Source organism: Magnolia sinica, chromosome 16 (genome assembly GCF_029962835.1).
Source record: "Magnolia sinica isolate HGM2019 chromosome 16, MsV1, whole genome shotgun sequence".
Taxonomy (NCBI): Eukaryota; Viridiplantae; Streptophyta; class Magnoliopsida; order Magnoliales; family Magnoliaceae; genus Magnolia; species Magnolia sinica.
In genome coordinates this window covers 55,218,641-55,234,688 of record NC_080588.1, presented here as the reverse complement: position 1 = coordinate 55,234,688, position 16,048 = coordinate 55,218,641, and the positions used below count along the sequence as shown (strand labels likewise).

At 40.0% G+C, this 16,048-nt stretch overlaps 1 non-coding gene across 1 annotated transcript; it reads right to left on the bottom strand.

Moving 5' to 3' along the window:
- Positions 1 to 15,690: 15,690 nt before the first annotated feature.
- LOC131229980 (small nucleolar RNA R71) lies at positions 15,691 to 15,797 on the bottom strand. Its single transcript, XR_009163712.1, has one exon. It is a non-coding gene; the product is annotated as a small nucleolar RNA R71 (small nucleolar RNA).
- Positions 15,798 to 16,048: the final 251 nt, after the last annotated feature.

Genomic DNA, 16,048 nt, shown 5'->3' with positions numbered 1-16,048 from the left:
ATATTGAATTGGCCGATTTTGAATAATTGAATTGGCAAATGAGTACTAAATTTGTTTATTTGTTATATCCTACAGAATGTGGTGAAGGGTCACTACTAATCACCCCTCCAATATTGAAGAACACTTATGACTCCCAGCTCGCTTTGAGTATCTTTGCCCATTCGCCGGACTTCGTGCATACTGGCCACTGATATTTCTCCAAAATTGCCCGTCAGTAGCTAAAAGCTGGTCCGTGTGACAAGTATCCACGAGATTTTCTTGGCTAATCACCCCTCCAATATTGAAGAACACTTATGACTCCCAGCCCACTTTGAGTATCTTTGCCCATTCGCCGGAATTCGTGCATACTGCCCATTGATATTTCTCCAAAATTGCCCAGTCAGTAGCTAAAAGCTGGTCCGTGTGACAAGTATCCACGATTTTATAAATATCGGGATATTGTTGCAGAATTTTTATCCACTAATATTATTGTTACGGTATCGTGAGATTTTTAAAAATATCGGTTTTAATATTTTTCATTATTTGAAAGTTTAGGTTGCATTTGGTTGCACCAAATATCATGAAATTTCATGATTAATTTGGTTTAGATTTTCATGGTATTTCGTGAAATTTGATGCAAAAAAAAAAAAACCCTAAAATAAATCTTTTTATACCTATATTTTTAAAGGGAATTTTACAAAAACTATTTAGTTAATATAAAATTTGCATTGGGTACCATTTTTTCAAAAAGGATTTCAATATGCTACCCATTATTATTAGAATTAGGGCTGTCAATGGGCTGGGAAGGCCTGACGGGCCTTCGGGCTTGGCCCGTACTGGGTGGGGTTTGGAATGGTGTATCACGCCCAATGGTTGGGCTCGGGCTTAAATAGGAGTCCGATTGTAAATCGAGCTGAACTCCAGTTTAGCTCCCTAAAAGCCCGTAGACCCAGAAACCTACTTTTCTCCCTTTTCTTTCGTTATTTCTCTCATATAAGGTACACCAAAGTACCATTTATCCTTGGAGATATTCAGGGCTTGGGCTCGGGCAGACTCGGGTCAAGCTTTGTGTAAATGTCTTGGGCCGGACTTGGGCTGATATATTTCAGCCCATTACGGGCCCAGGCTGGATTTAGGCTTAAGTTCAGAATTACAGGCCGGGCTTGGACAGAGCTCAGCCTGGCCCAAACCCAGGCCATTGACAACGCTAACTGGAATACCTCGCCGTTAGATTTTTTAACTAGAGTTTGGACGTGCGAGTAAAGCCTCGGCCGCTCGAGTGTGCCGTACTGTAATATTTATGAAAACCATACAACCAAGTGCATCACCCCAGGCCTAGACCCCAAAAATCAGACGCATCCATGGCTAGGTGGACTACACAATTGAAAACAATGTACATGACAACCTTTACCTTCCAAACTGTTTCCCTTAGTATGACATATCTGAATTAAAGATGAGCCTGATCATGGTGAGCCCTATAAAAACTAAGGGTGGACATCTCTCTCCTAATCGATTTTCTTGGTGTGGCCCACCTGAAACACAGATGAGCTTATTTTTCAGCCTCATGCCTAACATGGTAACACAAATTTAATGGAATTTAAGCGAAGGGTGGCATACATCTCCTGTTAAAAAAAATAATAATAATAATAATAAATAAAAAAACAATGATAAAATTTTAAAGGGAATTTACCAAGTCGATCCTTGATTTTTGAACATCATGGTTAAGCCTTAAAAAATCAAGGGTCGGTAAACACGTTTACGGCCAATACCCACCTCATAGTGGTTGCTGAAAAAGTTCATGGACCTCACCATGATGTATGTGTTTTATCCTCCCTATTCATCCATTTTGCGAGCTCACAGGACATGAGCTCAAAAATAAGGAAGATCCAAATCTCAAGTGGACCACAAATGAAGCAGATCCAAACCTCAAGTGGATCACACTAGAAACCAATAGTGATTGAACACACATGGCGTACCACTGAGCCATGAGTAAGGACCTAATCCCTTGATAACTTGTGTATTAGCATATATAGCATCTAATACTTGCATTTATTTTAACAAGTAAGAATGGAGCGATCTTAGAGTCACATTCAAATTCCATAATTGAATGGCTCTGATTTGTAGATACCTTGAGCTTGACCAAACCCAGGCCCATTTCCAATCCTAACTCCCAATAAAAGTGAACAAACGGCCTTATCTGGCCCACCTTAGATACATATTCATTAGCAGTCTTGAAAGACAGAAGCTGAAGGCTGCTTGCAAGCTTTCTCCACATGCGCCAATGTGTCTGAGATAGGGACCGTTCATCAGGTACCCTCAATTTGTTTATATGGCAAGACCTGAAAATCCCGACTGTCTAGTTATCTGGTGGGCCGCATCTGTAAAGAAGGACGAACGGTTGAGAAGGATTGACCGAAGGTCCACAGTCATTGTGTTCATGTAGCCACAGCGAAAAACCGCCTGAGTTGGATGATCATAGCCACCTTACGAGTGCAAGTCATATGTGCCATGCAGGGGTGGCAATGGGGCCAAACGAGCCAGGGCTTGGGTTCCTAAACCTGGCCTGAGAGCGGGGCCCAGGCTTGAAATCTTGGCCAGCCTGTTCAGGCCAATGATGAATTATCTTAGCCCAATGGCTCAGTCCAATCCCCAAATGGGCCAATATTACACAAAAAGAATGGATGTATTAAATATATTTGTGAGCAGTTTCTAATCACCATACATGTATAGCTTAAAGACTCATATTCAATTATCCAAATCATTTATGAGATGATGGGACTCATGGAAGATCATTAAGAAAATTTCTTAAATTATATTATTTCACACTATTTATCATTGAAATCTTTCCTGACATGGCTTCGCCTGACCTGGACCTGTACGTCCAGGACTAAAGCCCAAGCCTTTCAGCCCAATTAAGGCCAGGACTTAGAAGACTAGGGTTGAACCAGGCCAACCTCACCCCGGCATATTGCCATGTCGACATGGGTCGGGTCAAAAGGAGTTCTAAACCACACCTAATGATAAGAAAAACATAAGAATATCTTCATTATTCAAGTGTTTACCATTGAATTGACCAAACATAGCCCATTTATTAAATGGGCCTGTTCGGACTGGGCCAGGGTCTGCCCAAGCACCACCTGTGAAATGAAACTCTGCGAGCCCGAGAAAAACGGGGCTCGGCCAAGCTCATCCTAAAAATGAAGTAAAAAACTATGTGTTGCATGCTAAGTATTCGTGTAGCTTCTTGTTCTCAAGGACATGCCTTGGGTTTGAGTAGTGGTGGCAACAGGGCTAGGGCTAGCCCAAACTGACATTATTGGGGCAAACCCAAAGCCCATATTAAGCCCAACAAGGACCCAGTATAGCAGGCCCAGACGTAACCGAAAAAATGAGCACATCACATGAAATTAGAATTGGCTGATTTTACAGTCTTTCCCAGTGGTGTGGCCCATTTGAATTCTCAATAAGAAAGATTTTTTTATATGTACGGTTAGAAAGAGGGACCTCAAATGATGGACAGATGGATGTCACGTAAACATCACAGCAGCACACACAAAAATCATGTGCTAAACACGCTATACATGTGAGTACGGGACGCACTTAATATGTAGGCTGCCGGAACATTTTAAAACGAAGAAAATGCTACAACCGAGCACCTCATAATTACATAAACGCTCTTATCTTTGCTTTAAATCTCTCTTAATACTCTACACCTCACGTGCACATTTATTGATAAAATCAGGGCGCGTGGGCTGGCCTTAAAGGTGGCATGGAACAGGCTAGATGAGGCCAATTGACGCAGGGTTGATCACCATCTTACTCAGGGATAACTACTCCAAATCTAGAGCTTCTCTGGACTCCTTGTAGAAATTCCTCGAATTCACAGGGGATGAAACTAAAAAATAATTTCTAATAATTCAAAATAAATTGATTGATGATGATGATGATGATAATAATAATAATAATAATAATAATAATAAACAAAATTAGAATCCTCTAAATGGTGAACTTAAACCTAGGATGGAATTTCCAACTCAAACTCCCTAAACAGGTGACTTACTATAAATAATAAACTTACCATTTATAGTGGTCATAATATCTACTAGATTTCATGGTTTTCAGCCAAAAATAGTACATGTCCAATTTGGCCTAACCACGTTATTCTCCTAATTTTTCCAAGCCCTTTTCATGTTGGGCATGACTCCTAAAACTCCAAGGATCAAAAGTTATGATCAAATTAAAAATTATTATTTATATTAAAAACATAAATAAAATAGACTTTCCGCCATCGATCTGATGCAATCTAGCAAATCCGGTGTGGACAACTTGGCATAGCGGGTTGGTTGGTTAAAGTAGCTTCTCTTACACCAAAATTATATATGGTATGTTGAAAAACTCATTCCAATTTATGAGATACGACTGTTTTAAAGTTCTGACAATCCTGATCACTTCCACCTCCGATCAAGCCTTCTATAGTCCATCTTGGCCATGAAATTGTCCATAACCCACTCTGTATCACCAATGTTGGCCTTACCCTAACCTAGAGCCCTAAGCCAGAACCCTAACCCTCTCCCTAAGTAGTTTGAGCCAAGCTAGGGTTTGGCCAAGCCATAAGAGAGTTGGCCTTTTAAGTTAAAGATAAGTTATATAGATGTTTTATGTACAAGTGGTGTATAATTATGTGTTTATGAATCATGATTCACTTCTAGAATATATATCAAACTTTTCTACAGCATACAAGAGCAAAATAAAATAATTCATCAAGAAAATGCCTAATTCAATTATCCACCATATGCATATAAACGAGTGCATCAATGTATTGTTCACAATCTAAAATGGATTTACATTTTGGACAGTTTGTAAGTGCTTACACATCATTCATTATACACTGCCAAAAGTATCAATGTTCTTCATGTTGCTATAAACACTAGCATACAGATTCTATAGTATGTGTACAAACTCTATAGTCTATGTTACTGGTACCTATGAACTATACCCTAGGGCAATGGTTGGGCCAAGTGAGTCTATTCATCATTAGCCCTAGCATACCCGATCCAAACACCGAATTTGTGAGATTCAATCAGATCAACGGTCGAAACTCCATTTTAATTTTGTTTTTACTATTTATTGTAAGTTTTAGTTCGATTATAATTCTTGATCCTTAAAGCTTTAGGAGTGTTGCCCAACATGAAAAGGGCTTAGAAAATTTAAAAGAATAATGTGGTTAGGCCAAATTGGACATTTACTATTTTTGGTCGAAAGCCATAAAGTCTAGTAGATATCATGACCATCTATAAATAGTAAACTTACTATTTATAGTAAGTCACGAATTTTAGAGAGTATGAGTTAGAGTTGGAGTTCGAGTTTGAGACTTCTTCCTAAGTTTGATATCACTATTTAAAATATTATAAATTCATTTTTATCATCAATCGATATATTTTTGAATTTATTAGAATTTATTTCTATTTTTCCTATTTTTTCTCGTGGATTTTAGGAATCTTTGTGAGGATTCCAAAGAAGCTCTCTAAATTCATAGTTATCCTCGAGGAAGACGGTGATCAACCTCATCACATACATATCCCTGCATCACATCACCACAAGTCTAACTATTCTAGGTGGGTTGGGCAACCCATTATCACTCTTATATGTCAGAGACCCATACCATAAAATGGTAGGCCCGTTTTGAAAACCATCAACATAAAAATCATGTGGATATTCTATGAGGTCGACCACACATTTGGACTCAATAAAAATTGACGATATGACTTAGAAATGGGTGTGGCCGCCCTATAATAAATTGGATTAGCCTCATTTTAAAACAGGTGATGCTCATTGCAGGACCTACCATTTTTATGGTATGATATCTTACATCTTAAGGGGCACACACGTTAATAAGAAAGATGGGGATACATGAAAAGTTGGCATACAACCAACTATATGTGATAAGTCTCTCTTCAATGAAGTATGCTAAGCTCACACTGATATGAGGGAGCCTACTAGCATGCCACACCATATGCTACGGCAACACGTACATGTATAAGATCCAATCGATCCATCTCATGAATCTCTTTATTTGATGCATTTTCTTAAAAATTAGTCTACTCATCAAGGGCATCTACACAGTGGGATCCATCTGATAGATATAGCTTGGATCTTACACATGTCAATCACTTTGTGATGCAGGTTGCATACCGTTTAAACAATCTCCATTGTCTATTTTCTTATGGCCTGCGTTTGAATTGTCCAAAGGCCTAGATTTTGACGTGTGATCACACAAGTGTCCACATCTAGCTTTGACCTTAAAAGACCATGACCATGGCACCACCGCGCGGATCCCACATGAAGCCCTTTAATTGAGTGACTCAAACTCAACTAGTCTTCGTAAAGGAATTTCCTATTAGTCTTTAATAATTTCCAGCAAAAGTTTTAATTATTACTTTTGAGTTATCAAATGATATCAAAACAATATGAAATTGGCAATATTTGAAAGTCTATAAAATTAGCCTTTCAACGGGTAGTTTTGACAAATATCATTGAGATTTTGAAAATATTGTGATATTTTAGCAATAAATAAACTAAATGATATCATTGCGAGATTGTCAAAATATTGACAATGTTAAAGTTTTGTGATTTTTTCATGAAATTATCTTGATAGATGTTGACTAACTTATGTTATAATTATATATTAAAAAATAAATTTTCATATTAATTTATGATAAATATTTACTGATTCTTTTTAGCGAGATTTCTTGATAATAATCTTAAGAAAACCTCAAATTTTGAAAATATTTTGAAATACAATCGAGCGGATAAATTCCCAACAACAAGATTTGTCACCGCCAATGAGCATAAAATCTATGATACCATTTGGATGTGTAGGGTTGTGACAAGATAACAAATTAAACTGAAGTAAGATTGCATCTTATTGGTTGTTAAGATTTACGAATCAATTTTCTAATCTGTAAGGTTTACAGACACGGATTTAGATCCCATTTTAGCATCTTATTGAGATTAAAGTATATTTCCTATGCTTTGTTTTATCACATTTCAACGCTGTTGGACCCTAACATTCAGTGTTTTTAACTTCTCAGTTGCTTTCAAACCCCCTACATACAAAACCACATATTTTTGTGCATCTATTCAGGTTAGAAGGTGTTAAGGAAAGTTTCCTTGGAAAGACATTGAATCTGATTACGGGACAAAGCATGCATCACATTTTAAGTCATCGTGCATCTCGTGCACCTTGTTTGTGTCAGTTCAAACCCTAACCTAGCCATCATAGACCTTTTAAAATAATAATAATAATAATAATAATAATAAGTAGCTTTTTAGTTAAAAAATTTACAAGTCCTAGCAACCAGGCTATCAATAATAGTAAAAACAAAACAAAATAGACAACCCATCACAAAATGAAGGCGATGATTGAAAGATTGATCTTGTCAACTGACGCAGGGAAAGACATGTTGAGGTTGAGCACCGTTTGGGGCGGGGGGCGGGCGGACTATTCCGAATCCATGAAACTTTTCTTCTCAAGACTCTTTAGAGAGATACCTTGAATCCACGGGGAAAATAAAAAATAGAATAATTTTTAGAAAATTCATAATAAATTCGTTGATAACTAAAACGAGTTTACAACCTTCTTAAATAATGACATGAAACCTAAGAAGAAGTTTCAGAATTAAACTACAACTAAAACTACTAAAAATCGTGACTTACTATAAATAGTAAACTTACTATTTATAGGCACTCATGATCTCCACTGGACCTCATGGTTTTCGGCCAAAAATAGTAAGTGTCCTATTTAGCTCAACCATGTTATTCTCCTAATTATTCTAAGCACTTTTCATGTTGGACGGAACTCCTAGAGCCCAATGGATGAAGAGTTATAATCAAATTAAAACTTACTATAAATAGTAAAAAATGAAAATTCAACCATCGATCTGATGGAATATCGCAAATTTGGCGTAGGCAACCTGGCTAGCCAATTTGGGTAGCTAAAGTAGCTCATCCTACCCCAAAATCATATATGGCATGTCAGATAACTCATTTCAATTTGCGGGATACACCCGTTTTAAGATTCTAACGGTCCGGATCACTCGAGCCTTTTCTAGTCCATCTTAGCCATGATATTGTACATGAACCACTCTACATCAATCCCCTCCACTTCAAAAGAACTCGTCCTTGAGTTCTTATCCTGCTTTGGATCGTGATACTCGGTTGGGTCCGCAACGTTGAAAGTGTGCGAGATCTCCATGTCATCCGAAAGATCAACAACATAAGCGTTTTCATTAATCTTTCGGAGTATCGGTACCAGTCCAATCTTCTTATTCTTTAATTTGTTGTACGTCCCAATCAAAAACCTTTCCTTACGTAGATGGATCATAACTTCGTCGCACACCTCGAACCCCTTTTGTTGTCAATGCTTGTCGGCTTGCTCCTTATACTTGTCGTTCGAGGCATGTAACTTGGCTTGCACCTTTGTATGAATGCCCATGATTATGTCCGTCATATGATCTGCTGCAACGCTCATGCCTAGGAGCTTGGGCCAAGGGGTCAAATCAAGTGTGTGGCGAGGCACTCAACCATAAATAATCTAGAATGAGGACTTTCATGTCGAGCGGTTCACCATGTTATTCAATGCAAACTCTGCTTGAGATAATGTCAAATCCCACTGCTTCAATTTTTCACCTAAAATATATCGAAGGAGGTTCCCCAATGTATGATTCACAACTTCAGTTTGCCCATTGGTCTGTGGGTGGTAGGCACTGCTGAACTAAAGTCGAGTATCGAACCGATTTCACAAAGTCCGTCAGAAGTGGCTAATAAACTTTGTATGACGGTCAGAAGTAATATCTTGAGAACCCTGTTTAGCCGCACGACTTCTTTGAAGAATAGATTTGTCATGTGTGTCGCATCGAGGGTCTTCTTGCATGGGATGAAGTGTGTCATCTTCGAGACTAGATTTGGGGACAATGTCAATATAATGTTGAACATCTCTCATGGTAGGCAATTCATCGGGAAGGTCATCGGGCTAAATTTCTTTGAATTCATACAACAAGGATTTTAGTTTATCAGGGATGATGGTGGGCTCAAGTTTCTTTCCTTTTACAATTAATGTATAGACATGTCCTGTTATTTTGGATTCCTCCACGAAATCTCGTATGGTTAAGAGAAAACAACCCTGCACTTTAGAAGTTTCAGGTGACTCCTTTGGATCCATAGGGGCTAATATGATTTTTCGGCCATCCTTGACGAAAATATACACATTATCTCGCCCTTTATGAGTGGCGTCACGATTGGATTGTCATGGCTGATCAAGTAGTATGTGACAGGCCTCCATGTCAACTACATTGCATAATACTTCGTCTTTATAATGTTTACCAATTGAAAAAGATATAATTTTTTTGTTGTTCAATTACTTTCATCTCATTGACATTTTTAATCCAACTGATCGTTTATAGGGAGGGATGAAGTTCCGTTTTTAATTGCAATTTCTCCACCATAATTTTAGAGACGATGTTCTCGTTGTTCTTACTATCGATGATCACATCACAAACTTTTTGATTCACCGTACACCTAGTTCGAAATATGTTATGTCGTCGTGGACCTCTTTCCTTGACGCATACAATAGTAGCCTCACGCCCAACAACTCACCATGATCCTGTGAAACCTAACATGTCTCATCTGCTTTGTCCTTATGGCATGCTCCAGTCCCTCAATATTTGGATCTTCATCGGTGTTTTCAGCACTACCATCAATGATGGTAATGTTCACCACTTGTCGATGGGGACAACTGTTTGATAGGTGACCCAGTTGGCCACAACGATAGCAATGGTCGAGTCCCGGCCGACTGTAGGGGTTCGGGATCCTTTTCAAACCAGTAGCAGTCGATACGCCCCTTTAGGGCCTAGCTTGCCCACTTTCTTGATCTCAGTTCATGGGTGTAGAAGGTTGAGTGCACACTCTTACAGGTTCTTTTCCTATGGAGCTCCTTGGGACGAACCTGCCGCAACGACCCTAGTGGTAGGATAGGTATGTGTGTTAGGACATTCAAGCTGTGCTTTTACTCGGTTAGCTAACTTGATTGCATCATTCATCTTCCAATTGGACTGCATTTAGATCCAATCCCGGATCATCATACGCAATCTACCGTTAAATCTGGTGACTTATTATGATTCAGTCTCGACCAAATCATTACGCATCGCCAAGAGGTAGAATTCTTCTATGTAATCTCTCATTAACCGACTGCCCTGCCGATAATTTTGGTCTTGTTGGAATAGTACTTGATCATAATCATTGGGGAAGAATCGTGCACGTAGCAGCTATTTCATCCGCTACAATGTGCGAATTGGTACTTTCGCCTGCCTCACCCGTGCGAGTTGTAGTTGTTCCCACCAAGTTGAAGCTCCGCCCTTCAACTTGTAGGTCATAAGCTTGACCTTCTTCGCATCGAAGATGTCCACATAGTCCAAGAATCACTCAACTTCAGAAAGTCAATCAAGGAAATCCTCAATGTAAAGTTAGCTATTGAAGATGGAATATCTGTAAGGCCCGTATCCTAGACCGTACCATTCCGTAGGCTTCCGCGATCCTTCCGGTCGAATTTCGGCAACCCTCGACCTATATTCGACGTTTGTGGGCGATCCTAAACCGAGTCCTCCATGTCAGAGTCGACTCGACAAGAAACTTGTACCCCTGCAACCATGTCATCGTCGCGGTTTCAACGCCGCGACTCGTGCACCGATCCGATACCCAGGACAGGAGATGTGGGCCTGCGTTCATCTCAAAGAAAACGCCGCGCGTTGCAAATTCTGAGAGAATCTCTACAATATGTCTCATCACTCAATCAGTCAATCAAGTCAAGTACATTCCATACCCCAAGTACAAGCAATCTATCCCTCCTTTTTCCCAAGTCAACTCTCTCTCTCTCTCCCTACCCATCCCTCTTTTCTAAATTTCAAACACACCCATACCTCTCCATTTCCTTTCCTTACAACCACCACTCCATCCATCCCTTTAATCCATTACTTCCCCCTCTCTCTCTCTCTCTCATTCCCTCTATTCACTCCCAAGCAAGCCAAAATACCACTCGGCCAAGCCTTTCTAAGCTCTCCCAAAACAACAAGTGTGGCTCACCCTCTCATCTCACATCTCAACCATTCATTCATCATCTACCTCCATCAACATTGAAGGCAAGGAGCTAAGGAGGCTAAGGGACCAAGAAGGAGGTCAATAGGTGGGTGATCTACCGTCGATTTGCATTTGAGGGCCCACTTGTAGTGGGACCCATTTTGATGTATGAGTTGTAATCATGTGGGGCCCATAGTGGCGGGGCCTCTCTCTCTCTCTCTCTCTCTCTCTCTCTCTCTCTCTCTCTCTCTCTCTCGTATGGATGATAGTGTGATTGTGTGTGTGGCCCACCATGAAGTGTATATTTTATCCATGCCATTCGCCTTCATAAGACCCACCTGACGCATGTGTTGGATCTACACCATCCAGCTCGTTACCGGGCCTAGACGGAAGGAAAACACAAATATCATATTATTCCAAATAGGTGGGCCACGTCCATGTGGGACCCACCATGATGAGGTAAATCCACACCGTCCATCAATGGAGGTGGCTAATAGTGCAGTCTGACAGTGGGGTGTAGCTAACAGTAAAGTGAGAACTGACTGTGGAGTGTACCGCCTAGCCACCCCTTTTTCTTTCTTTGAAATATAATATAATAAATATATTGTATATATATTATACCATCAGGTGGGCCATGTCTATGTGGGACCCACCATGATGCCTGTGTTATTTCCATGCCATCCAGCGTCCAGGGATGCTCGACATATAGTGAGGTGTGAACTGACGTGGGTATTGTTGAGGGTCAAATATGGCATGTCAGACCCAGTTGCTGCATAGATTTACAAGCATGATACCGCTTAATGGCCTGATTTAATCGTGTTTGTGATGCAGGGCGTATTCACGAGCTTGGGCTGGAAAAGGGTACTAAAGGCATGGATTTAACAGTCTAAAGTCACCAAGGCAAGCGACGGACCCTATGAGACCAAGATCGACAGATTTGCACGCCAGGGACCCAAGGAAATCGAGGAATTGAAGCTCAAGTGGCCTGAAAAGTGTCCAGAATGCAAGATCATAGGGTTCCCACCATCCGATCAGTTCAAAACTCCATACGTGGCCTGAGGACCATAAATGAACCGTACACGTAAAATTTCAGCTCCTGGATCACTGTGGAAGTGGCCCAACGGACAGATCAGCCCCTTTAATCATTATGTGGGGCCAGCCTGATATCCGGATATGCTTCAAAATTGTTCTAGACTGTTTAAATGAGCTGACAAAATGGATGGACGGAGCGGATCTCTCAAAAGCATCATAATGGACCCCACTGGAGTATGCGTGTGCATAGTGCATAGGTGCACTGGCCGTGCACAGGAACGAGAAGTTAGTCAATCCGACTTTTGACCGACTCCTTCTTCCAATTCCCACCAAAACGCAACAGCGTTTTATGCCGTGCTTCGCGGTTTCGATTGTGGGCCCCACACATCATCCAAATGGATGATCAGTGCCGTCCATTGCGTCCATAAGGGGGCGAAAACCCTCTCCTATGCGTCCGTTTGTCCTCATGCAAGCTACGGGAAGATCGTAACTATAAATCGCAGGTTGGACGGCAGCGAGCAAAGTTTAGTGGACCACACCAACTACACTCCAAAACCGTCTATTCCTGACTGGTTTTTCGTCAGTAACTCAGTGGACGTGGTGGATTTTATCAAAAACATCACTGTGGGGTCCACCAATCATCGGATATTCCGACGCGGAAGCTCTGTTTCGCGTCTGTGGCTGCAGAGAAAGCTTGTGGGCCACTGACGTGATTATCAGTCGAATCTGGACCGTTCATCAGACGCCCATGCTCCCTAAAAATAGCGCCTAGGTGGTGGAATTGCAGAGGACAGTTTTAATTGGATTTCGACCGTCCAATCGGAAGACCGACGGTAAATTAAACTAACTCGTTGTTCACCTCGAAGCGGATCCAAAACCAATCAGATTTCATTGGTTTTTCGAGGGGAAACTTATGGATGGGTCGGATTTCTCATCCAACATCAATCCTGGGCCCACCAGTCATCACAGATGCAAGGCCGTGGTTCTTTTCGCGTAAACAGGGAGTCCGTCTCCGTTGCAAAGAGGCTGCGAAGGAGAAGTCAGTGCTCGACTCAGCCACCACTGGCGGAATCTTATAAAGAGAGGGGGAGATCAGTGGCTGAGAGGAGAGAAGTTTTTGGGTTTTGTTTTCTTGAGGTAAGGCTGGACGTGGGAGCAGGGTGATCGGTTTTTGGGTTTTAGACAGAGAGTACAGGTGGTCTGCTGCTGTAACCGTTTGGAGAAAGGATTGAAAAGACGTGTCCAGAGGTTGGCTTGGCTGGAACAGGATGTTGGAACGGAAGAGAGTGAAGAAAGAATAAGTGTTTTCTTCTTTTCTTTACTTTTCCGTTTTATTTTTCTTTTTATTTGCTTCGGGTTCAGGCTATTCATGTGTGGCTAAACCTCTTAGCTAGGGCTAAGAGGTGAAGCCTGTAGCGAGATGGGAGATACTGTTTCATGCCTTTAATTCATAAACTGAATTTGATATATTTAATTATTAAAGGAATATTTTTCCTAGTCTTTAATGGTCTGTTGTGACTGAAATTACAATGGGATTGCAAGGGCTTTGAATATTTCTTTCCCCTTTTTATGTTTATGAAGTCAGGAAGCCCTGTTGTTCATCATTGCTCCATGGGCATGGTAGGATGACAGTACCCTTCCTGATCCTCATACATTGTTGATTGGTTGGTAATTAGTTTAATCCTGTTGTTTGCTTTGTCTCCTGGGCATGGTTAGATGATGGAATCCATTCTAATTCATATACCTTTCATCTCTTGAAAACCAGATCAAGTAAGTTCAGTTTGAATTCCATAAACATTGATGCAGGCATAAGATCTTCCTGATCTCTACAAGTGGATCCTCTGAATCCCTAGTTTCCTTCCTCTGAATTCCTTAAAGTTTTAGATAATTATTCCACAATTATTTCCTAAATTCTATTTGGTTTAGATCACATCTTAGTCTAGTTCTATTTCTACCTAGTTTCAGGAAACGTACAAGTTTCAGTCCCTGTGGATTCGACCTCGGTCTTACCGAGTTTATTACTACATCACAACCCTATACTTGGGGAGTGAACAAGTTTTTGGCGCCGTTGCCGGGGACTGACGGTTACGTTTTTCTGAAATTAATTAGTTTTAGAATTAGGTTAGGATTAGGATTTTACTTACTTTAGGATAGAAGTTTTTATTTTATTTTATTCTATTTTTAGAACTTAACCTGTTTTCCTGTTTTGTAGGATCCTGACATAAGTTCTTAAATTGGTAATTCCTTCCTAATCTCTCTACTTTTTCATATTTTTAGAATTAGGGTTTAAATTTTAGAAATTTTCTAATTCTAGTATCCTCCCTTCTGTAGGAAATAGTTTTTTAGAACTTAACCTGTTTTCCTGTTTTGTAGGATCCTGACATAAGTTCTTAAATTGGTAATTCCTTCCTAATCTCTCTACTTTTTCATATTTTTAGAATTAGGGTTTAAATTTTAGAAATTTTCTAATTCTAGTATCCTCCCTTCTGTAGGAAATAGTTTATTTTTAGAATTTTTGTTATTTCTTTCCCTTCTTAGAAATTAACTTTCTATTTTTTTTTAATTTTTTCTAACACTTTTAGAATCCAGTCTTGTTTCCTAATTTATTTTTAGAATTTTTGTTTAGGAACTAACCTTCTTATTTGGTAGGCCTTTAAGATAGAAATTTCTAATTCGATAAGCTCTGTCCCTACTTTCTATTTTTCAGTTCTCTTTTAATAATTTCCTTTCTAGTTTAGATCTTTCCTAATTTATTTTAGAAATTTCCACTTTCTTTTAAGAATTCCTTCTTTTAGAAATCAGTTTACTGTTATCTTTCTTTTAAAAGATTGTTTTTCTCCTTTTTAGAATCTAACTTATTTTTGTTTTATTTTGCAGGTCCTTAACTTAGGGGCTTCAATTTGGTAATTTCTTTCCAACTCTCTCTTTCTTTCTAGCTTTTCTTCTTTTTTCTTAGGATTAGGTTTTTAATTGAGGGCTGCGAGTGTTTTCATGCCCAAGTGGGCCCGTGACAACACTCGACGTCTCTTGACTGAAGGAGGATTGGTTGAGGGGTTGACTATCCATCGCAGGACTAGACACCGCTCGAAATCCCCTGAGTTAACTGAAGTTATGGCTGAAGACCAACCTCCTCTACTTCCACCAAGGGTGGAGGATACCCAAGATGAAAATGAGGTGCAACAGGCACCCCCGCCTCGTACTTTACGAGATTATCTACAACCGGCGGGAGTGAGTATGCCCTCATGCATGATTTTTCCTGAAAACACAGGACAAATGGACATCAAGCCAGGAGTTATCCAACTCCTTCCCAAATTCCATGGACTTGAATCTGAAAGTCCATATTTACATTTGAAAGAGTTCGATGAGATAATAGCTACATTATGTTTTCCTAATGTATCTGAGGATACAATTAGGCTGAAACTCTTTCCTTTCTCCTTAAAAGAGAAAGCTAAGACGTGGTTACATTCACTGCGTCCTAGATTCATTGGCACATGGAACGACATGCAGAGGGAATTCATAAAAAAATTCTTCCCACATCATAAAACGATTACCCTCAGAAAAGCAATCATGGACTTTGCCCAAAAGGAAGATGAAACATTCTTTCAATGTTGGGAAAGGTTCAAAGATTTGGTCAGTTCATGCCCACAACACGCATTTGAAACGTGGCGCATTACAAATTTTTTCTATGATGGACTGACATCTTCCATGCGCCAAATGGTCGAGACAATGTGTAATGGAGAGTTCATCAACAAAGATGTTGACGAGGTATGGGATTACCTCGATAGTCTCGCTGAAAAAACACAATCATGGGACTATTACCCAATGGCGAACACCACGTCTAGGCCGACTCAATTAAAGGAGAAAGGTGGATTATATCTCTTGAAAGAAGAGGATGATCTCAAGTGTA